This window comes from Camelus dromedarius, chromosome 2 (assembly GCF_036321535.1).
Source record: "Camelus dromedarius isolate mCamDro1 chromosome 2, mCamDro1.pat, whole genome shotgun sequence".
Classification (NCBI taxonomy): Eukaryota; Metazoa; Chordata; class Mammalia; order Artiodactyla; family Camelidae; genus Camelus; species Camelus dromedarius.
In genome coordinates this window covers 38,945,794-38,968,872 of record NC_087437.1, presented here as the reverse complement: position 1 = coordinate 38,968,872, position 23,079 = coordinate 38,945,794, and the positions used below count along the sequence as shown (strand labels likewise).

The window sequence follows — 23,079 nt, the reverse complement described above, 5'->3', positions numbered from 1 at the left end:
AGCAGAAGCACTCTTACCTTCCTTCATAACCCACACACCATCTTGGGCCCGTGCAGCCGTTTCCAGGTCTTGACGGTGTGTGTGGATGCTTGGACACATGGGTGTGCAAGTCCCACCACCATCAGTTTCTGTTCTTCACAAACATTTGGCCTTAAAAAAAAAAAAAAGAATAGTAATGCAATAAAAATAGATGGCTTTATGTTTTATTCATGAATCATTTGTTCCTTCATTTTCCACAAAAAGCTTGTGGTGACTTACATAGAGAAGGAGAGAAAAACACAGGCAATGAAAAAAAAAAAATCAGGCCCAGGGGAAAAAAAAAATCAGAATAGATTTTTAAAACAAGGGAAAATTTAGAAAGACAAATATAAAAGTCATACGTTCCCATGTGCTTGAGCAAATCGAGGTGCAAATGATGTTCTGAGCTCTTTGGTAGCCAAAATGTAAAAAGACACACAATTGCAAGATTCTCAATATCCATAAAGAAAAAGCAGGCTGATTCATCAAAAGAAGTTAAATTTTTCCTGGAAAATGTTTCTGAACAATATTTTCCATTAGCATGTTTAGTTAGCTCAGCTTTACACATAATGCTTGTTTAAACACAAATATTTTTCAACCAGCACCATTCTATCAGTGTTTCCTTATAGGAAATTTATACAAATTTAGAAGATTTTAGACATATTAAGCTTTAATTTTTAAATGCATTGGGCTAGATAGCACCTATCACCTGGGGCATCAGAATTAAATTCTATTGTAATTCGAAGAATGCTTTCCTTAGGGAGGAATGATTTACTAGTCCATACCAATTGTCTCGCGTTAGAAAACAATACTAATTATAATTAAACTTTTCATGCATTCAAAGTCACCTGCATGCCGTACACTGACCTTCCTAAGGTCAGACTTTGATGTTCTTTTGTGCCATCAGGAAACTCCCAGTCTAGCTTAGTCTCCATAGGCACAATCTGCTGAAAACAGAAACGAGTTCCTGATTCAGGATTCTAGTCTGTCCCTAAGCAACTCTGAACTTGTCCAGTGATGACACGGACAAAAGCGTCTGACAGTGCTTCCCGCACTAAAACCCGTTACCTCATCCTCCACAGCCACCGTCCCTTTCTGTGATCACTTCTTTCTGTGGTGCTAAATCTCACCATCTGATTTCACTTATAGTCCAATTCTCACTTTCAGATATATTTCTGAAAGGTGAATTTTTGGACTGTTAACTTCACCTAAACTGAATAAAATTCGTGTTGAACGTTATTTATGAGTTTGCACAGCACACTAATGCTTTAGGTAAATACTGTAATAAAACAATAAAGGTATAAGTTCACATAAGTCAGGCATCCAGCAAATCATCAAGAATTGGGCAGGGAGCCTAAAGAAACCCTATCTTTTAAATGCCATATTAGACTGTAAACTGCCTATACCTAAACTGTTATGTAGGCTTACCTGTTTTTTGAGAGCCAACTAATTCCAATTAGAACGAGCTCACCACACATTTGCTTTTTCGGTCAATAGTTTGAAAGCTTACACCTCATGCATCCTTGAACTCTATTTTGTAACCTACTTTTTATCTATTATTCTATTTAACTATTTATCCAGTCATTTATCCATTCAACAAATACTTACTGTCACCCACACATACCAGAATCTTCCCCTCACACTGAGGTTTGAGTATAAGTAGTTTACTTGGAAAGCGCAGAAAACACTAGTAAGGAAGTGGTGAAATGAGACAGAGAAAGAGAGTCAGCCAATAAAAACATTCATGAGTAAGCCAGCTAACAATTCTAGTGACAAGCTCCCTAAATGAGTGAGGGAGCCGGGGCATTTATACACGAATTCTTATCAGTGATTGGTCGAGGCTACATCTTCTCCAGCATTTCAGGCAGAAGCACAGGTAGGCAGAGTGAGTGTCCAGAAGCCAAAGTTTAAGTTTTCAGGCACGGAAATGCAAATGCTGGCAGCTGGAAATCTGACAGGTGTGCAGTGATGAAGGAGAGGGACATGGGTGCTGCACTGACGGTTTCAGCAGCAGAGCGTACCAAGGAAAGGAAGTCCACGGTCACTTGGCACTATAACTGAATCATTTTGCTGTACACTTGAAACTAACACTGTAAATCAACTACACTTCAATAAAAAAAAAATTCTTTAATTTAAATAAATAAAAGGAAAGTAAGTAAAAGCACCTAAATAAATACAAATTGTGAAGTGCTAAGATGGAAGCAATCAGGGGCTGAAACAGAGATAAAGGAAGCTTACTAAGATTCACTAATTAGGAAAGCCTCACTGGGAAAGCTGACACTGTGACCTGAAAGGGTGAAAAGAAAGAAGTCAGCCACAGGAGAGCCAGGGGATGCCATTCAGGTGGAAAGAAATACAATGAGCAGAGGCTCTGAAAGGAGAAGACGCTTGGCCTCCAGAGATCTGAAAGAAGGCCAATTTGGCCCAAGTGATGAGAGCTTGGTAGGGCAAATAGGGTTTTTCAGCCTGAGGAGTTTTGATGTTATTCTCAGGACACTGGAAACCACAGAGAGTTTATAGAATTTTTATTTCTGGTCTCATTTCCTACAGATGGGACCTGGAGATGGACCTGTAATCCTCTCTGACACCAACTGTAGCTCCCCTCCTTGACAATGACTTAGGCTGTATCTGTTCCTGGGCCCTACAACTAACCACCCAGCCCAAACCAGCAATTGGCCTCCAAATCCCAGGAATCTCTCAAGCCTTTCTTAGGGTTTTCCTGATTCCTACAAAGAAAGAAGCCCCCAGGGGAAAGTTGTACCTTCAGGAGATCCAAAACCAGCAGCACCAGTTAACAAGGAAAGACACAGCACAAATTTTATGCATCATAAGGAAAATGTATTAGATTAAAGTTTCTAGAAAATCACATGTAATCCAGATTGTCACCAAGTAAATTCTCTGATAACATCATAAGAAGTGTTACTGTGACTTCAGAACTTCACATATTATACAACTGAACCATAGTTAACAAGCAACATAGTTTTGGTTGAGATGAGTTTATTTTAAGTTAACTCATGTTGGGAATGTTTTGGTAAAGCAGTATCATCCTTGACTCCCAAGCAGATATGGCTAAATAAAGTCAGTCACTCGGTTATTCTGCAGGTGTCCTGAGTGTGTTTCAGTTAAAAAAAATTAATATTCTTTCTTAACTACAAAAGCCCAAATTTCTAGCATTTAAAAGAGCCTGAACAAGGAATAAATATAGGGACTCAAGTTTGCCACTAAGATCCTCCCAGATATAATCACTGCTAATGATCTGATATATTAATATCCAGTTCTTTCTGGGGACACACAAACATATTTTTTGCATGCATGGGTTCACAGTCTACTGTTTTTTTATACTGTGTAAAAAGTATTTTCTTAACTTAGCAAACAAAATGGTATGAATATTTTTCCATTTTGAAATTTGTAGAATTATTTTAACCCTTTTGATTTTTTTCCAGAGTATGGGCTTATCAGAATAATACAGCAGAATTCATTTAGCCAGCAACCTACTGATACACATTTAGTTGTTTCTAAGTTTGTGACTATAAGCAACTGATGTCAGTCTCCTTACATAAACAACTGAATTACGGATCAACTTTTTTTCTTATATTTTCTTATGAAATATTTGTTTCCTCCAAGTCTTTTTCAGTTCAAGATTTCTTTTAGTCTCTTCCTTTTATGCTTTAGGCTTTCTCAAGGATCAGATTATTGCCACCTGTCTGTATTTAAGCACGAGGCACGGAAGCTGACTAGGAGTTCTGTATGATAGAAAGGGCTTATAACTGGTGGGCTCACTGTTAGGTGATTAGGGGTGAACTTTGTTTTTGAGAAGCTCCTGGATGCCCATGTATGGAAATCTGATTTTTAGGGTCATTCAGTTTTTCCAGAAAAGTAGCCCCAATTTCCTGCCTGTGGAAGCAGACAGCTTGTGGCTGGTGCTTGGGGACCAAACAGTGGAAGGGAGTCCTGCTGTTTTTAGCCCATATTCACCCCTGGGCAGTGCCAGTCTGCACCCTCCTGAAGCTTCTCTGGTTCTCATTCTCCAGAGAAAAGAACCAATCCCATTTCCCATTTTCTCTCTCTCTGTCTCTCTCTCTCTCTCTCTTTCACCACCCCACCTCCCCAAGTGGGAGTAGGGCACAGCTATTTGTCCAGCTCTGCAGTTTGGAGAAAGGGACCTGGGATTCTACCAACTTTACATATAGCCTTTCAAACAACTCTCAGCCTCCAGCCCCACGCATCTCCCCTGTGTGTCACTTGCCTCCACTCTAAATGCTTAATGCTGAGCCTCTCCAGGGTTCCCTGTGAAGGGACCAACGACGTGCCAGAATGCTATAAAGATTGCATCAAAATGAAACTATTTGAGCTACAGGTGCAGCAAGAAATCTTTTCTGAACTTCTCCTTTCTGACTGAAGTAGAGATTTACCAGAGTCGTCTGCCACAAGTGCCTCCCCACCCAGCACCCTGGGGAAGTCTCCCCTCACAGGGGCAACTGACCTGGGGAAGTGGGACATTTCAAAGCTAATCTGTATAAACAAACCTCATCAGAACCTTGCATCCTTTGAAGTTCTAAACCCCCCCCGCCTTATTAAGCCAGTATATAAACCTTTATCCCTAGCTGTTCAGAGAGCTACTCCCTATAGAGTTTCTCCTATTAATCTTTCTGTTGTCAGTTAATTCACGGGCCCCTAAACACTTGAACCTAAGCTGGTAGAGAAAAAGATTTTCCTCCCAACAGTTTCAACAACAAGGGCTGGATGGTCGGAAATCCTCGCTCACTCTGGAGACGGCAGCTGAGCTCTTGGGATCTCTGACCAAGCTGGCAAAAGTAACCTTTCTTACTCTCAGACTCTCAGATCTCTGCTTGGGGTCCGGTTGAGCCAAAGTGCTAAGAGCCTCTTGTCTTTTCAAAAAGAAATTTTCCAAAATTTAGATTTACAGGAGAAAACTTTCTGGTTAGAAGTAGCCTTGTCCTTTAGGTATTGTGACTCTCACTTTGGATCTTCCAAAGATAGCCACTGTGTTCTGTCTTTTTGTCACTGTCTTTTGTGCTGGTGCTGGTGTTTTGCACTGTGATGTCTAAAAGTGTGTCTTGTCATAAGAAGGACAGACATAGCACAGAACACAGGCACAGACTCTGTAAGCCTATGCAAGCCACCGTCACATACTGGTGAGTCTGCGATTCTCACTGGACCAGTGTCTGGTTGGACAAATTTGCTCTGGGTCACCAATAAAACCAGATGAGTTTTCCCTTCTGTCTCAATTTTGTGTCCTGAGAGCTCGGCTTGGAAACAGAAGTCCTTGCCTGCAAGGACACTGAGATTGTCAGGTCTGTGCTCGGACATAGCCAACCATGAGGCTGGGGGCCCGAGACATGAGGTGCACAAACAGAACTTCCTGCCAATCACTGCCAGTTCTCGGAGAGGTTGTCTAAGCCTACGTGCTAAAGGGTCTCAACCCATAAGGACCCTTGTCAGCTCCTTCCCCACTGCCTTCGTAGTGCTGAGACTTCTCATCTCCCTATCGCCCAGCTGGTGTCATGATTAGCAGGTCTGTGATTAGAGGTGCCTCACTTTTGTGGGAGACTGGAACGAAGCATTCTCAATACCCATGGCAACTTGGTTTCCCTCATTTCAGCTACAGTGGGTGTGATTTTTTTGAATTACGTAGGCTGAATCTTCTGAGCTCTCTTCAGAGAAACCTACTGTGTTCATGACTAAGCCACAAAAAGGCTTACTGGCTTGAGTCACATTTGGAATGGGTATACCTATGCGGATCCTAACAGTCAATGGTCACATGGATTCCTTTAGAAAAACTTTTCTATTTAAAGGATTTTTAAGAGCTTTCATGCCAAACAAATGTCCTGTTAGTACCTATAGGAAATAAAATGAAAAGAACAGAAAAAGTATCAAAGTTGCCTAAAATACTTGCTTAAAACAATTGAAGAGCAGAAGTCATTCCAACTTTAGGCCCCTGGCCCCCTTTAGGGATTCTCAAGGGACTCAGTGACCCCCAAAAGCAACTCCCTGAGGCTAAAAGGGAAAAGGGGGCCAATTAGAAACAGACTGGATGTTTCATCCACTCGGACAACTTTGGAGACACCCAGATGGCTACTTGTTGTCTCTCCAATCTCTTGCCTAAATTTTATTCTACAGCCTCCATAAAATTATACATCAGGGCAAAAGGAAAAATCTTAAAAATCTTCTTTGTAAATATTGGCAGAAAGATTTTGCTCTCATACTGAGCAGGCAACAACTTGTTCCATCTGCCAGAAAAGCAATTAAGATAAAATATAAAGTGGGGCAAAGTCTAGAACCAACTCTTATTAAACTAGTGTATTTTGCATTACCGTGCAATGCCTGACTCACGGCTAAAATCTTAGAATGAAATCCATAATATCTCTATTTGCATCTGTTTGTCTGTTTATATTTGCTGTATGTTACATACATGTGGTATTTTCCTACGTCTGGATGGCATTATCAAATTAATTCATAAAATCCCTTAAAAGAGTTCTATTATAATTGACTTAGAGAAAAATAAGCTCTTTTATAAACTAAACATTTCTAAGCCTCTGGGAAGTATAGGAACTATCCCAAATATTTTTCAAATCCATGTGATTTGGGTAATCTTTGGTAAATAAGACTGGTGCAATATTGTTATTGGTTTAATAAAAATGGGTTTGTCTTCTGAGATATCAGCATTGAGTATAATACAAGCATAAATTTCATTTTACCAGGTTTACTAGTCAAATAAGCCAATATTATATCTACTAGACATTTAAAATTATAAATATAATAAATTCGATTTTAATCATATTGGGTCATTATTTTGAAAACTTTATTTTAAGAAAAATAATGTTTTATGATATGTCTGCCCCAAAATCTTTTTGGTAACTTGTAGCCTCAAAGTGATGGTAAGTTAAGTAATAGATATTCATTAAGTAGCTAAATCATTTCTAAATAGGATCAAATGCTGACACATTCATTATTCAGCTTAAGTTAAATTGTATTGTACTTTGGACTTCTTATTTGTATTCAATGTAAAGAGGCCAAAGATATGAGTCTGTAAATAAACATAATCTTTTGCCACATTGAGATATTGTACTATAAAGAAGCATGTATCTTTAAAATTGTGAGATGGTATATTCGTAAATTTTGCTAACCTGCTACAATATGCTGATACATGACAGACAAGTCACAGCTCTCTACTTCCTAGCTTTATCTGTAACAGGAAGTTTTCTGTATTAGTGTCCTCAGGCTGTCATAACAAGATTCCACAGACCAGCTGGCTTAAACAACAGACATTTATTTCTCCGTAGTTCTGGAGGTTGGAAGTCCAAGATCCAGGTGCCAACAAGGTTAGCTTTGGCTAAGAACTCTCTTCCTGGCTTAACCACAGCTGCCTCTCACAGCGTCCTCACAGAGCCTTTCCTCCGTGCGCACACACAGACAGGTCTCCGGGGTCTCTTCCTCTTCTTCTAAGGACACTAGTTCTATCAGATTAGCATCTCTCCCTTATAACCTCATTTAACCTCAATAACCTCCTTAAAGATCCTTCCTCAAATATGCTCACACTAGGAATTAGAAACACATAAATTTGAGGGGGGGTCTCTAACAGTTACTAATTAAGTACTTAACAGTTACTAATGACAAAAATAAATCATAATAAAAACGTGAATAAAAATACTAGAAATAACAGAGCGAAGGAAAACCACTTGGTATGAAAATTATACAAGGAATGAAGGATGTGTTACTGCTAAAAGAAAAAGGAGAGTAATTATGTCCTAAAGTCAGATGACTGGTTGTCCCACAATGAGAAAGAAGAAAAGAACAGGACAAAACCTGAATGGTACAGAAAGATGTACAAGATTTGCAGAAAGGGAATTTTATGTTGAATGGTCAAAGCTGGCTAAGGTTGAATGGGTTGATTTTTTTATACTGTTTTTAAAAATGAGGTTTTTTATTAATAGTACCTGAATGCAAAACTAGGGCTTTGGTTTTCTCTCTCTATTTAAACAACAAAATTTTCTTGGGCTATTGGTCTGCTCTTAATAAGGGATTGTAAAAACTTTCTGTTCAACCTTTAAGTAATCTGCCTAGAAAACAAAGATTCTGGGTCTTTTCAGAAAAATTTCCTGTGTTGTCGTTATCATGTTCTTGGCTGCTTAAGAGAACCAAGTCTTCTCACTATTGAAAGAGCTAAGTTTTATCTCATTATCTCGCAACTTCCAAGAATTGCTTTTATAGTCTTTCATTGTCATTTTGTTGAATAGATAACCAAGTTTTGTTTCAGAGCGACTTATGATCCTATTTAATCAAGTGTTCAGACTTGTTGGCATTTTGCAACTTTGCTATTTTTGCCTTCTCAAAGTCAAATCCAAAATAAAATCTTGGTCTTGAACTGACTTTGAAATATCCCAGAAGGGCCCAGAAAATCTCAAAGGATTTGTTCTTTCACCTTGTGAAAAGAGAGATATTAAAAATTAATTAGGTAAGTTGAATTGCATGAAAATTATTATCAACTAAGAAAAGATGCTTACCCTTTCCTGGCTTATATTTGTATGGGTAAATAGTATTAATATAAGTATTCAGAAATTGTATGAAGTTCCTAGAGATTCTCACTATCCATGGTATGTCCTGGTACCGTTTTGCCAGCTAACAGAAAACAACAGGAAATGTTATCAGTCATAGCTCCAGTTTTCATTTTAAAATACTGCATGTCTCAGAAAGAACCAGATGTCTTTGCCAACTGCATTATTTTTATAATGAACTCTCATGAGATCTTTAACCACAGGTATTTTAAGTCCTTTCTCAGCGACGGATAGTTACTATTTTACGCTGATGCTTTCCTGAAAGCTCCAGCAATCAGCTACAGGCCAGGGTGTTTAACTTAACAAAAAGGAACTTTCCTAAAAACCCAGGAGAAAGGACTATGCCAGGTACTCTGGGGTAGAGGCTGCTGATGGCATTGCTTAAATAACTTTGAGATCACACCACTGAACTAAGTCACGATTTCTACAACTCTAGTGGAGAAGCTGATAGGTTCCTGAAACTGCTAATCCAGGATCAAGCAGAACGAGAATTACATGGGACTGAATGAACTATGTCATAAAGGATGAGTGTGGCTTTTGTTTGAAATATTGCTGCTGGCTTTAAAAACCCCTTCTCTTTTCTCTTAAGCTATCTGTAGCTTACAATTTTGTACATTATACTTTTGTACACAAATGAAGCATTTAAACATTTATCTTTTTCTCTCTGCCTGATCCCTCTCTCACATTCTTACCTCTGTTGGATGGAAAATATTTTCTATATTCTCTGTCCTCAACATTCTACTTGATCTAGTTCTAAATTATATTTCTAGTATTTAATGGTACCTTTACATTGGTAGGTGCATTCTTAGAAGTACTTAGCATGAGTCCCCTAATGTTGTGGAGTCTTGTGGTCCATGGATGTGTGAATCAAAGTTGGGAGACCCTGTAGAAAAAGTTCATAAAGTAGGGCTTGCAGGTACCAAGTTGCAATAACGCCATTCAATCTCAGTTCAACACAAACTGGGAGGGTCACTTTGGTTTCGTGCAAATAAGACTGAGAGGAGAGAAGAGGAAGAAGCCCATGTAGCTACTGACCACACACCCAACCAGAGAAGCTGTTGGGCATGTGGACCATGGGCAGGACCCAAAGGGAAACTGTGCAGCTCCTCTCTGAGACGATCCTCAAACAGACTGGGCTGAAGATGACTAGTTCCCCCAAGAACACAGGGCACCTAAAATAGAGGCCACCAACTTCAGACAGAACCAAGCCAAATCCAAGTAATATCAGGCACCGCCTCCAAGACTAGCAGGAAGTCAGCCTCCTTCACCTCTTGCCCTGACCCTTCCCAAGCCAGGAGAGCTGGGACTGTCAGAGGAAACAGGAGGAAAAGAAGATGCCTCAGAGCCAGACTACAATCAGCCTTGGCCCCAACTGATCACGTCAAGCCACCAGGGCTACAGTTGTAGCTTGGGATGGCAGAAAGGAGGAGCCAGATTTTGGAGATTTAAATCTGAAATTGAGCTAGAATAAGTTAAAAAAAAAAATGAAAGTGACTGGAAAACTTGGGAATCAGCTAGTGACTTGTAAGGATGGGAAAGAGGGAGGCAGTTTAACATAACTGAAAGTAACAACTAGGAAAAAATAATTAGAAAAAAATAAAAACAGTCCCATGTTATACCCAGCACACTGAGATGTCTTCCATATCAGTGACTCTGGCTGATCGGTAGTTCCTTCCACCTGTCCTCCTGGACACTCAGTCCAGAGCCAGTTAGCTCCGAGCTACTGCCCCTAAGAGATGGTCGGGCCCTCTAGGGACCTGTAAGCCAAGGTAGCAGGCGACTTGGTTCAGGTCCTGGTCACGGGCTGATTCTGTCCTCCCAGTGCTAAGCGCACAGCTTTCTGGAAATCACTGTCCCAGGCAGCAGCTGGTGGAAGGAGGAACGGCCACGAAGGGATGGCTCCTAATTCTTTTCTCCTCCTGCCCCTCAAGCCCCTGAGCTACTCTGTCTGCTTCTAGTCCTGGAGCCCAGCAAGCCCACACTGGACCTCAGCTCACCGCAGCCTGGCATTTCTGCCCCCTCTCAGGTCTGCCTAGAGGTCTAATTTTAAATGTTCACAATATTATTATATTATGTTTTTAAAATATTTTATCTAGCTTTGCTGAATACTCAAAATATGAATATATTATACAGCATAGACCAGAAGTCAGAGAAGTCAGAGTTATTTTTTATAAACTCTTAAATATGATCTTTGTCCTCCACTTTCCCCTAAAACACTAGGGCTTCCAACCTAGTTCAGTAAGCAGTACCTAAACAAGGAGCTGCACGGCTTCGCCTAAAAAGGGCTCCAGGACTCAAGATAACACAAATGAGTTAACACATATGAAACATTTCAAATAGAGTCTGAAACACGGTAAATGCTTAGGAAATATTAGCTATATATCTGTTTAAGCTTATAATTAAGTCTGAGGCTAGATTTCTCAAAAAAAAAAAAATTATAGACTTGAACTCCAACTTCACTGCCGATTTGTAGTGCAGTGAAACAAACAAAAGTAGACACGGTGTCATTTTTTTTAAAAAATCCGAATCTACTGTGACACTCCCTAATGAAAACACTAATTAAAGTTAATAAAAGGCACCATCCTGCCGCTGCTGCCATCTGACCCTCTATCCCCCCAGGTAGGGTTAGGCGTATGTTCTCCAGTGTTATGACATGATTTGAGAACACGTACCAACTTTCCTGTTCCTTAAGCTATTAGTATAATGTTCTGAAGTCAACAAACAAAAGTGTGGTGACCTGAAGGGTACCATAAGGTTGAGAAGCCAGAGAGAAATCAAAAGGAGAGGTTAAAAGTGAATTCCACCCTTACGTTCCAAAACTTTATTACTATATGCCACTTCCCTCTTTGTTTTTAATGTGCTGGATCCCACCACAGCTGCAAATTAATTTTCTCTGCTCCCTAAACGAATTACACGTAACTGTTTCTAAAAATGACTACAGACATGAAAGTCATTTTCACTTAATAACTATTAATCTCATATTTCTTGGTGTCACTTTAGTATGAAATGCAAACGAAAATTATGCTAAACATTGCAAATTTATGGCATACATCAGCCCTTGATTTATATTATTATAGATGGTTTATCACCAGAAGCAATCTAAACAAAACTCCATCAGATAGATGTTACAATTTGTATTTATTTCTCCCAGCACTAAATGGTTCTTCAATTTCAGAACTATCATTAATTTCTTATAAATGCAAATCTTCATTTCTTATTTTAATCTACAATGAGTTCTCTGAGTCTTCGGAAGATTAACTTTTACATAAAATATTCAAATAGCAATTATAAATGAGACTTTGTTTTCCCTGGGCAATCTATTAGCTATTACGCATAAACTAGTTTAAAGGAATGGGTGGTCTATATTGATCAGGGATATAATGGACTAATAATGTGATCCTCCTTCCTTTTAAATGATCCCCTCACAACTCCAAATCCAATCATTAAGAAAAACCTTTTCAATGTTTGTGACTATCTTTAAATTGTCTTGCGTACCTCCTTAATCCTCCACTGTTACGATATTTTCTTTCAGAACCTCTGGAAAGACCTGAACCACCACATTGATCTTAATCAAGAGAAAGCTGCAACTATTTTTCCTTCACTTTTCTTTGACTGCCATCTCAAAGCAGAAACACTTGTGAATCTTTACCTGAAGACACAAACTGGAAGGCAAAGGAGGCAAACCGCCCTGAGCACACCCCAGGGTCAGACTGCGTGAGCTCTCCTGCGGCGGGTCCATCCTCGCCTGAGCCTGGCCCCCAGCCCAGGGCTCTGCGTAGCCAAAGCTCCACTACACTCATCCAGAGTTTGAGGACTTCCCTGGAGCAAATTCTCCACCGTTCAAACCTCCCAGCCCTCTCTCCTCTAAAACTTAGAAGACAGAACAACAGAATCGTCAGGATTCCAAGCCAACCAGCTTTGAATTCTATTTGTCGGGTCTGACACCCTTCCTGGCCTAAGTCATTCATCACTGTTTTGTCTTCACTCCTCATCTCTTTAGCTTATGATGGGAGGCCCCTTGTGAATATGCAATTGATTCTACATAGAAAAACAATAGTTGATTTAGAGCCTGTGTTATCTTTCTCTTAAAAAAAAAAGAAAAAACCTAGTACTAATACATGTTCAACATCAAGTTACAGAGAGTGACATCAATAGCTCAAAAATAATGGAAATCACACTGCTTTGAAGATACGTCAATGAAGAATTCACAATTCGCTCCACAAAATTTCCGTAAGTATCTACCCTGTATCAGCGGTTGTGTCAGGGCCCTGTAATACAGTCGGAAGTGAACTGTCCTTGAAGCCAACAAAACTTAACCTTCAGGCCCCTCACTAGCCTGGGCCACTTCCAGCCCTGGAAGAAGTTAAAAAGTATTTTTGCATTGACATGAGTTTTTGTAAGATTTGCAAACATGAGGGATATATGTATTCTTTAAGAGGGCCTCCCAGATTTCCTAAGTCTCAGGCTACATAAAAACTAGAATTTACCCCAATGTCAAGGGAAACGTCACACAACTATTTTCTAGGCCAGGGGTTACGCAGGGCATTAACTTGCTAACTGGGAAACACAAATGGTACCAAAATGCATCCAAATAAATCTGACAGAAAGCCTTACTTGAAAGAGGCAGGCTAAATTAAAGTCACTTCTGCCTGTCATGTCTGGGTCAGATAAATTTCCTTTCAGGAACTTGGATGTCTTCTGTTAAATCTTTCTTGTACAGGTTAAAAGAGTTCATCCTTCTCATCAAAGATAATTGGCCTTACTATTCAACATCCTTTTGTTTATCAAAATTAAATTAAGGTCAGGATCAGGGTCCTAAAGCAATATAATGCTGAGACTGAGGATATGGGATGGGAGGAAGTAGAGAATACAGATAATAATCTTCAATTATCAGATGATGCCACCTTCCTAAGGTCAAAAAGTCTAAGACAAAGATGAGGTAAGTTTCAGATAAAAGTTTTATAACAGATATTCTCTCATTGAAAAACTATTTGAGTAAGTTAGGAAAGCTATCATCTGTCTCCCCGAAAACACTTAAATACAGCAGATGCTCTAATCTTCCACAGAATCATGGCTACTGCAAAGGAGGATCCATCCTCCAATAGGTTTTTTTTTCCCCTTCAAATTTACATTCAAAAAAGTAATGGCAGTTTTACACGGTGAGGGAATCTCCTAGATGAGTGGTTCTCAGAGGGTGGTCCTGAGCAGCAGCAGCAGCAGCAGCAGCAGCAGCAGCAGCAGCAGCAGCAGCAGCAGCGATACCTGGGACTTGCAAGAAACGCACATTCTTGGGCCCCACCTAGATGTACTGAATCAGAAATTCTTCAGGCGCAGCCCTGCAGCCTGTGTTTTAACTAGCCCTCCAGGTGATTCCTACACACCCTACAGTTTGAGAATCGCAGCCCTAGAGATCTGCCGAAGATCAACCCCGTCAGCAGCACACACACCCTTTCCCTATGGTCATAGGGCAACTAACCAATTTCAGTTCTATAAATTAAAACCTTTTATTTTACTCTAAAGAGGTCAAAAGTCAGATCCAGTTTTGTCCATTGTGTCCGACTCACACGCTGTACAATTTGCAACCATGAAATATACACTACTGACATATCTAGAAATCATCTCAGCTCAGTGTTCCCAATGATTCTCCAGCTGTGACAAGGATCTGACCATCTTAGGAGCCTGACAAATACTAAAGGTAGAGAACCACCGCTCACTGAATATATCCCATCTCTGAGTCTCAGGAACTGCTGCTCCAGTGCTGAAATGAAGAGACACCACACTCAAAGGCCAATTTCAAAGTGCAATCTACAATTCCTGGCCACCACTTGTTTATGGAGCAACCGCCAAACAGAAAAATACTGGTCCTATCATTTATTTCCTTATGAAACCCTCTTCTACAATTCTTTCCTGCAGGGATCACCCCCTTTTCTAAATTCTTATTTCACTTAAGGCCTAACTTATTTTATGTACCAGTCAATTACATATAATTCTTGGATTTTCTTGCTCTTTATTATTTTCCCATGTTCTCTTTCTTACAACATTACATAGTCTTTGCGGACAGGGGCCCCATCCTAGCATCTTCCATCATGCCCAGCTCCTAGACATCTCCCTAGGTACCCAATAAATTGTTACGTGAGCCCTAGCCTTACAACTGTCCCATCCTGAATGCCCCACGTGCGTCATTTCTCCCGCTGTCACCGTACGTGTAACTCTAGGCTTTGTCTTGCAGCTCTTTGGGCGTGAGTCTGTCTGTCCAGGATGCCTTAAACACCTTACGGGCACAGTCGGTGCCTTAAGCATTTCTGCAGCTCCTCTGGGCTTCACAGTGCCACTGGGGCATCACAGGTACTCAGTACATATTGATTGGCTTGAATAGACTAAGGATGGCATTCTGATCCATCCCCAAATCAGCTCTGTATAAGCAGGATTTTCTGAGGACCAAAGAGAGGTCAGGAGATCCATCATCCCCTTTCAAGGGATTTTTTTTTAAACCTTAATCACACATTTTAAAAAGCCACAAGGTTTAGTAGAAGCAGCACAAATGTTGGACATTCAGTAGCCCTAGTTGAAATCAGAGCTGACACCACTTTGTTTCTTAATATTCCCATTTTAAAATGTTCAATTTGGCAGAAGTCCTTTCTGGATCTTTAAGTTTGTAAAAACCCAAGCCACACCTGAATGAACGATTAAAACAATGTAAGCAATTAATTTTTTAAAAACTTGAAGAAATGGTTCTACTTGTTCTTCCCCCTGCTCAGTCACCTCAGATAACCACTGTCAGCCATCTAGTGTGTTCAGTTCTGTTCTTTTTATGCCCATTCGTAGACACGTGTCTGTGTGCGTGTATATATACATAAGCATAAATATACATCCACACGTCCTTTTTTTGTATTTTTTATATAAATAGGTCCATATTAAATATACATTATTGTGTTACATTTGCACTTAGTTTTCATCTCTTTCAATATCTAACGCCAATTTATATAGTTTATCTCCTGTTTTAACAGAACTAACACTTCGTCACTATGTGCCTTCAAGAAGGATGATGGATGCTCTGGCCTCAGTTTCCACATCAGTAAACTGAAAATAGTATCTTCTTCAAAGAGAAGCGATAAAGATGAAATAAAATAATGTCTGCAAATCACCTAAGCGACTGGTGCTGAATAAAACATAGCTATTGTGGGTGTTACTGTTATTACCTTTGAACGACAGCAATCAGACTGGGAAATTCCTGTCTTGCTTTCAGGGCTGACCCTTAGTGGGATTTTGGGGAATCAACAGAAGAACAAAACCTGTGATGTCCTCAATGTCATAATTCACTGTTTGCAGGAGGACTTGTTTCCTTACTGATGAAACAGGAAGTCAGCGGGACTCAGTGGGAACTTGGATTTGCTCCTGGTGCCTCATCCCCTCAGGGCTACAGAAGTGTAAGGGTGAGGAGAATTAATCTGCCTCCTAATCGCCCTCCAGGGAATCAGCCAAGCCAGTTCACCTTTTCATTAACCAGAACCTAATATAGAAAGACCTGCTCACAGCAGCAGCGACCTGACACTAAATGGTGACAAAAACAATACCCACTGGCCGCTGCAGTCTACAGCTGTTCCCCCTTCTGCCTCTGCCTTCCTGCTACGACAAGTTGAGCCCTGCACGTCTATCAGGTCTGTATTTAAGAGAGCATCTCAATACGTACATTTTAAATCAGATCTGAATTGCTGATCAAAACTGTTTGAAGTTTTCCAGATGCAAGTACATTTATTCTACAGCACTTTTGAAAAAAAGGGGGAGAAAAGCCCAGAGCCTGTCAAAGTTAATTAGATTCATACAAAAGGTTTAACAGTCCCATGCAATGTTTTCACTCTATTACATATAAATGTACAATAATTCCGTGAACACTGGGTTTAATTGCTCATAATATTTTAATTAAGGTAATGCTTTGTATAAATATCAATTCATCCTTTGCTGTGACTACAGTCTTATTTAAATGACGAAGTCAATTTGACAGTACATTCATGAAAAAGAGAGCCTTTTAAGAGTTTTGCTCTTATGTGGTCTAGAATACTAATGGAGGTTAATTGTCAAAACAAGTCCAGCACAGACTTCAGAATTATCTCTGCATTTTAGTGATAGAACAATGTAACCACATTTTTATGTGACCTACTGACCTAATACCATGAATAACATAATGGCTATTATACATCTCCGTGTCTGCTTCCTGAAAACCAGAGAGCTCTCCTTTTTAATATTTACATTTTGCGGCTGCCCTTTAAACAGACACCCTTTAACTACTGTATTTGCGATTCAGATGATCAGATAATTAGATGTAAGATTAGATGCGCCAGAAGAGATGGCTGCCTCAATTAATCTTACAGTCTGTGCCTCTGCAAATCACTACTTGGTGTGTAACAGAAAATACCAAATTAAGTTTTCAGAGGCAGGGAAATTTCAAGTCTGCAGTCATTTTAATTCCATCTGAGGCAAGTATAAAATTTATTACTGTATTCAGAATTCATGTTCTCTTTTTCCAAAACACCAATTTTAATTAGAGAACATAGACCCAAAAGAGTAGCAATAGGGGGAAAAAAATGCCTTTTAGTGGCCCACACTAAATCACTATCTTCTCCTTCTAGGGACAGTAGGTACCTGTTATGAAGTAGGCAATTGCCCTGAGTGATTATCAAAAGATTATATTCAGTGAGCCTTTTCCCATCAAGTGGCCCTCACTGGCCTTGAAAGAGCAGTGAGGTATCTTCCATCTGGCAAATAACCCGACTGCTTTTCTTCCCTTTGCTCCTGGTTTTTCATGTTCAAATCTCACAAATCACAATGTCTTCCAAAACGATCTCATAGTTTGTCTCATCAAATACACGAAGATGCAAAAAACCTCATATTGCCAACTATATGTACTTTTTATAAATAGAGTAGGATTTTTAACAGAATAGAAACAGGACATAAAAACAGACCTAGAAGCTAGAAAACAGATGGCAACAAAAGATACCGGTATTTATCCCTGGGTGCTGTTAAGAGGAGAGTGCAAAATAATCAGCCCATTTTGGATTCTTTTAAGATTTTTGAATAAAATAAATTCTCATAGCTTCTACTGAAGTCACAGGTCCTTTAAAGACAGGGAACAGGTGTGTGGTGTTTCAGATTTCTAGTTCATGGCTGCCCGATGAGAAATCCAAAGCTGGAATCCTTTGCTAAGACATTACCATGATAAATCCAACCCTGAAATCATTCGAAGGCTTCACCTAAGAAGGCTGTATTTGAAAGTTGGCGTTAAATTAATTTAAAAAGTCACTCTATTCGTTCATTCAACAAATATTTTTGAAATACAGGAAAGCTTTCAAAATAAAGCATCTGCAAAGTAATTCCGAGGGGAAAGAAATCTCCATAAATAACAAGAGGGCAGGAAGAGCTTGTCATAAACTTATTTAATATTCCTGTGATCTCCAAATATGTGGGTGACAACACACGGAGACACACCAACATCTTCAAGGATACCTGAAAGAGAAATCTGTTCACAGCAAACTGGAACCAACACCGATGAGCCTGACCTCATTTATTATCTGATGCAAAACTAAAATGGAGTACACTTTGCATATTTGCTTCTAAGTTTAGCTTCTGCAGGACAGAGACCTCAACCCACCATTTTTCTCTTCTGCACTCACACAGTAGCTGTATTATCTTTAAATGTGTGCTACTTACTTCCTCAGTATGCAGAGAGGCTATTCCCCAACCTAGACGGTGAGCAATTAAAAGGCAGGGGGATGTCTTTTGCATGATTTTACTTCCCTTCATTACTTTCCATTGAGCAGAGCCAGGCACAAAGCAGAGGCTTCAGGCAAGGGATGGAAGGAGGGATGGGAAAAAAAGAGAGGCAGCCAAAAGAGAAGCAAGTTTCGATTCCAAGGACTTGCTTATCAACATCCTTTCCTTCTCCCTAGTTTTTATCAATGGCCTCAATATTCTACCAGCCAGTCTTTGGTTCTCTCTGCCTTCCCCCTTTCACCTGCCCGGAGCTGTCTCACAGCTTCTCCCTCACGACTCCATCATGTTCATTTCCTAGGTCTCTTACATAGGATGAGCCATCATTCCTTTGCTTCAACTAACTCAATAGCTGCCTAACTGGTCCTCTCTTCCCCCAAGGTCACGGTGCTCTTTCCTCCTCAGGAGACACCACACATTACACAGACAGCTCCTGTATACTGCCCCCCACCATTCTCTGCTCTGAGGACACCTGCCTCCTTATGCCTACACATCTCCATCAGTCAAAGACTCCATCTCCCCTTCAGGGCCCAGCCCAAGGGCCAGCCCTCCAGGGAAGCCTTGTATGTCCTCACGTAGGCTCTCAGCTCTTGTGGACACGCACCTCTCAGGGGTCCTTAAGGTGTCTGCTACTGTCAAATCTCCCTGAGGAGCTCGCAAGCTCCTTTTGAAAGATGCATTATGTTTTTGTATCCCGTGCCTTTTTCCTCGGTAGCTGCTCAGTCAACATTTGTTTAATGACACCCACATGCACTCAGAACCTCACAGCACACACTCAGCACCAACAATCACAAAAATGATAGAGGAATCATGATTTAAGAACTGATTCCAGGAGACCAGTGATTTCACCCTTCTCTTTGAAGGCACACAAATATTTCAGCCAATTAAGAGTCTATTTACTATTCTTCTAAGATAGTAATTCAAAATGTTTAAAATAAAGAGATATTTACATTTCTTACATATCTTCCAGCCACCAAACCCAAACATTTCTACAAGCACATATCTGTTTCCTATAAACACAGAAAGCTAATATTTTCATTCCTCCTCCTTTGTCTTGATCCTTTTTTCACAGTGTGTTTTGCTTGTCTAGACAGTTCCTTCTGTGCCTCTTCTATATTTTGATGTGCATTAGCACCCCACTCTTCCGCTGTCCCTGAGATAATGTTTTTTCAGCCTAGGAGCAATTCTTTGCTGTTCCTCTTGCTGACAAGTCCTACGAATTCTTTTTAGCCGGGGGGTGTCTACTTCTTTCACATGTTTGCCAAGTGCTCTCTGAAGAACTTTTACTGTAATACATTCAAAGGTCAGGCATACCTGTAACTCCTCTGCCCCACTTTTAAGCCTGCAGTGTCTCCTGTGTAACCCTTTCCGATGCTTAACCATCCCACCAGAATATAATTCCTTCTATCCAGTCTGAATCTTTCACACTGTAGTTTGCAGTTTAAAGTCTTCTCCTTTTCTATCCTTAGTGGATGTGGAGCACAGTCATTTTCCTCTGTCTAATTAGCCAGGGCAGGAGGGTAGTTCAGTTATTTCCCAAGAAAGTCTTTTATATTATATTGGCTTTCTCTTGGACAATATTGCCTTTTATATTTTTTATCTGCTAGAAAGAGAATGTCAAATTGTATCTCTGCCAATGATGTCCTATTTCTTTTGTCCTGCCTGCACAGTTATCTTGTCTACGCTGATGGCTCCTGTTTTAGAAATCTATGAAGGATTCAAAGATTCAGCTTTAAGCTTGGTGAACTGTGGTTGCTAATTCAATCTCCACACATGGTAGTGTGGCCACCTCCCCTCAAGATATGCGTGATCTTAATGGAGAAATGGAGAAATCCAGAAGGGCTTATTAGCTTAGAGGATTTACATGTATTAGCAGCACACTGGAAGTATCTTATTAATACGTGTGCTCATATTATATGCCAACCAAGCCCTGATAGACAGTTCACTCACCGGAGTCGAGAGATTCTGTCCTAGACAACCTTGGACACTGTACAGGCCTCAGGAAATGTCCTCATGACAAGGGGAGAAGGTTAGAGGATGCACTCAGAGAAGTCCCCAAAGAGTACAATGGAGGATCTATAACCAGGTCTAGAAGTTTTCTTGCCTTAACTCCTTGAACATGGCATGGCTACATAAGGATCCTTTGGGAACAATGGATCATTCAACTCTCTTCCCTCAGTTTGAAGAACAAGGAAAAGCGAGCCAGAGCTGGAATTTTTCCCAACAGATTATTTAGAATAGAGTGAGAAGGGACTTTGTGGATAACAACCATAAATTTTAAAAGCAGACAAACAAAAATCCTTGAGGAGCAGTCAAAGTTCTGCCTACAGCTCCTGAGATCCATTAGAATGGACTCTATGTTTTATTCGCTTTCTGTGTCTTGATCACAATTGATCAAGGATGAGCCCCTGTCACCGTCTAGCCATCTCCTCCATGAAGAACAAGGCCAAGCTGATAGACTTAAGTTTCTGAAAAATAACTTGACTTACTTTCTGCTATTAAGCAAAGAGATCACTCCCCAACTTAATGTTGCTCTCATCCATCAAACTGCCCACTGACCGCGTTTGGAATGTCCACTCAAGGGAGAAGCCCTGATATTCACACCACCGTGGTATTTACTCCACCTGATTTGCACTTAAGTCTAAAGCACTAACTGAACACTTACTTAGAAGCCAAATTCCCTTCCATTTTTCAATCCACCTGGACATGTAAGAAACTTACGTACATTTTTTGTATTTTCATAACCAAATGCAGACATCCTGCTTGTCATTTTGAAAAAACACTGAGATAAAAATTAAAAATTTCATGATTTCTCCAAAGTTAAAGCAAAGAGGGTCTCAATGAAGCAGTTATTTTCTACTTCCTTGCTGCATAGCAATTTATGAGATGCCTGGGTACAGACACACAACACACACACACACCTTTTTTCCATTTTAGTTACTGGATTTTTTCCATTTTAGGTACTGGTTTTAAAAACATTAAATAAGGAAAAAGTCAACTATTTGGGGCAACTTAATATACACATTGCTGGTGATATTTTAAGGTGGTGTATTTTTGCAGAAGGACAATATAAATTATATATATGTACATGTATACATATATGTGCATGATATAACATATATGTGTGCATATATATACATTTGTATACATATATGTGTGCATATACATATATAATGATGTATATACATACATATGTGTGTACACATATCAAGAGCCCCAAAAATTTGACTCAGTAATTCAACCTCCAGGAATTTATTCTCAAGAAGTTATGAGATTTCTACTTGAAGATGAGGTACCAAGAGGTCATCATATTTTATAATTACAAAAAAACAAATAACTCAAAATGCCAATGATAGGGAGAGATTAATACATTATAGTACAAATACAAGATAAAATAGTTTTCAGCCCTTAAAAAAGTATCATAAAAATAATATTCGACTTGGGGAAATGCTTATGGTTAAAGTTAAGTAAAAACAACATATACAAAGCAGTGGTTAAATAGGATTCTGATTTTTAAAAAATAAAGAATGACGGATGTTCTTTACAATGCACGAAGATTCTGGTGGAAAGTCACTCACCCAAATACTAACAACTGAATCTCCAAGGAGCAGGGTCACAGGTGACTTATATTTCCTTATTTATATTTTTACATATTCCAGCTGGTAAATAGTGAATGTGTTTTATTAATTTTAATCAAACATTTCTCCATCTCTTTAACCCTTAGCACACCAGGATTCCTGCACCTGTTTATATCTAGATTTGGGGACACTATACATGAAGTTTGTCCAGGAGAGAGTCCCTTCCATTTTTGCTTATTAACCACTTCCATATTCAAAGGTGTCCCAGTTTACATAACAAATTAATGGTGACCCTATTCTAACGGAACTTCTAGGACTAGGGATATAAAAGTTTGAAGAAGGGTAAAAGACTCTAATATACGACCAGTCTTCTGTCTAAAGACAGGATAAAGTACAGAGGAGGGGCTGAGAGATAGACAGGCCTCACCTGTATTTATCTGCATTTTTCCATTTCGGAACACATTAAAGATAGCTTTTTATTCACCTTGAATTATCCTTAACTCTAAAGACAGGAACCAGGTGTGACCCAAGCTGCATTGTATCAGTATGGACACCCAGTTACTGATACTTGTGCAGAACTTGCATTTTTTTTTTTTACATTGGAGGAATGAGGGTTTTCAAAGCAAAACAAGTAATCTCCACTGGTGTGTGGAGTATGGCTGCTGTGTTTTAGAGTCCTGTTTGTTGTAAATAATCGAATAAACTACAGGCATTTTCCATTTTAGAAATTAGAAATTGGAAAAGTAATTATTCTCCTGTATGTTGATATATGGTTTTATTTTCATTATCCTAGTTTGGTCTAGGAACCTAGAATCCTAGGTTGATCTAGAAATACATCACTTGTTCTGCTTTCTAGCCAAAGTCAAAATTAATAAGTTATAGATTAGTATTAATTACTCTAAAATTAAAATTAGTATCTTTAGAAACTTTTCATCATAAGACAATTTGAATTTATTTATTTGTTTCCCCTTTTGCACACTCCTTCCAGGAGGTACTCTATGCAATGAATCATTTGGCTAGATCTTCAGAAGTTCTCGTTAAAATCCAAGAGAGTTTATTTTGGATTTTTTTACTGTCAGGATGAGTAACTAGACCAGTATCACTACAGCCATGCCACATGATAGTAGTTTTCTCAATTTTTA

General features: G+C 39.5%; 1 protein-coding gene across 4 annotated transcripts in view; it reads right to left on the bottom strand.

Moving 5' to 3' along the window:
* The window catches only part of LOC105085967 (EGF-like and EMI domain-containing protein 1), a 423,143-nt gene that overhangs the window by 370,339 nt on the left and 29,725 nt on the right, over window positions 1–23,079 (bottom strand). For all 4 annotated transcript variants that reach the window (XM_064492592.1, XM_064492589.1, XM_031450749.2 and 1 more), the window contains exon 2: window positions 18–150. The gene's annotated coding sequence lies outside the window, so the exon portion shown is untranslated. The remainder of the gene's footprint in view (window positions 1–17; window positions 151–23,079) is intronic.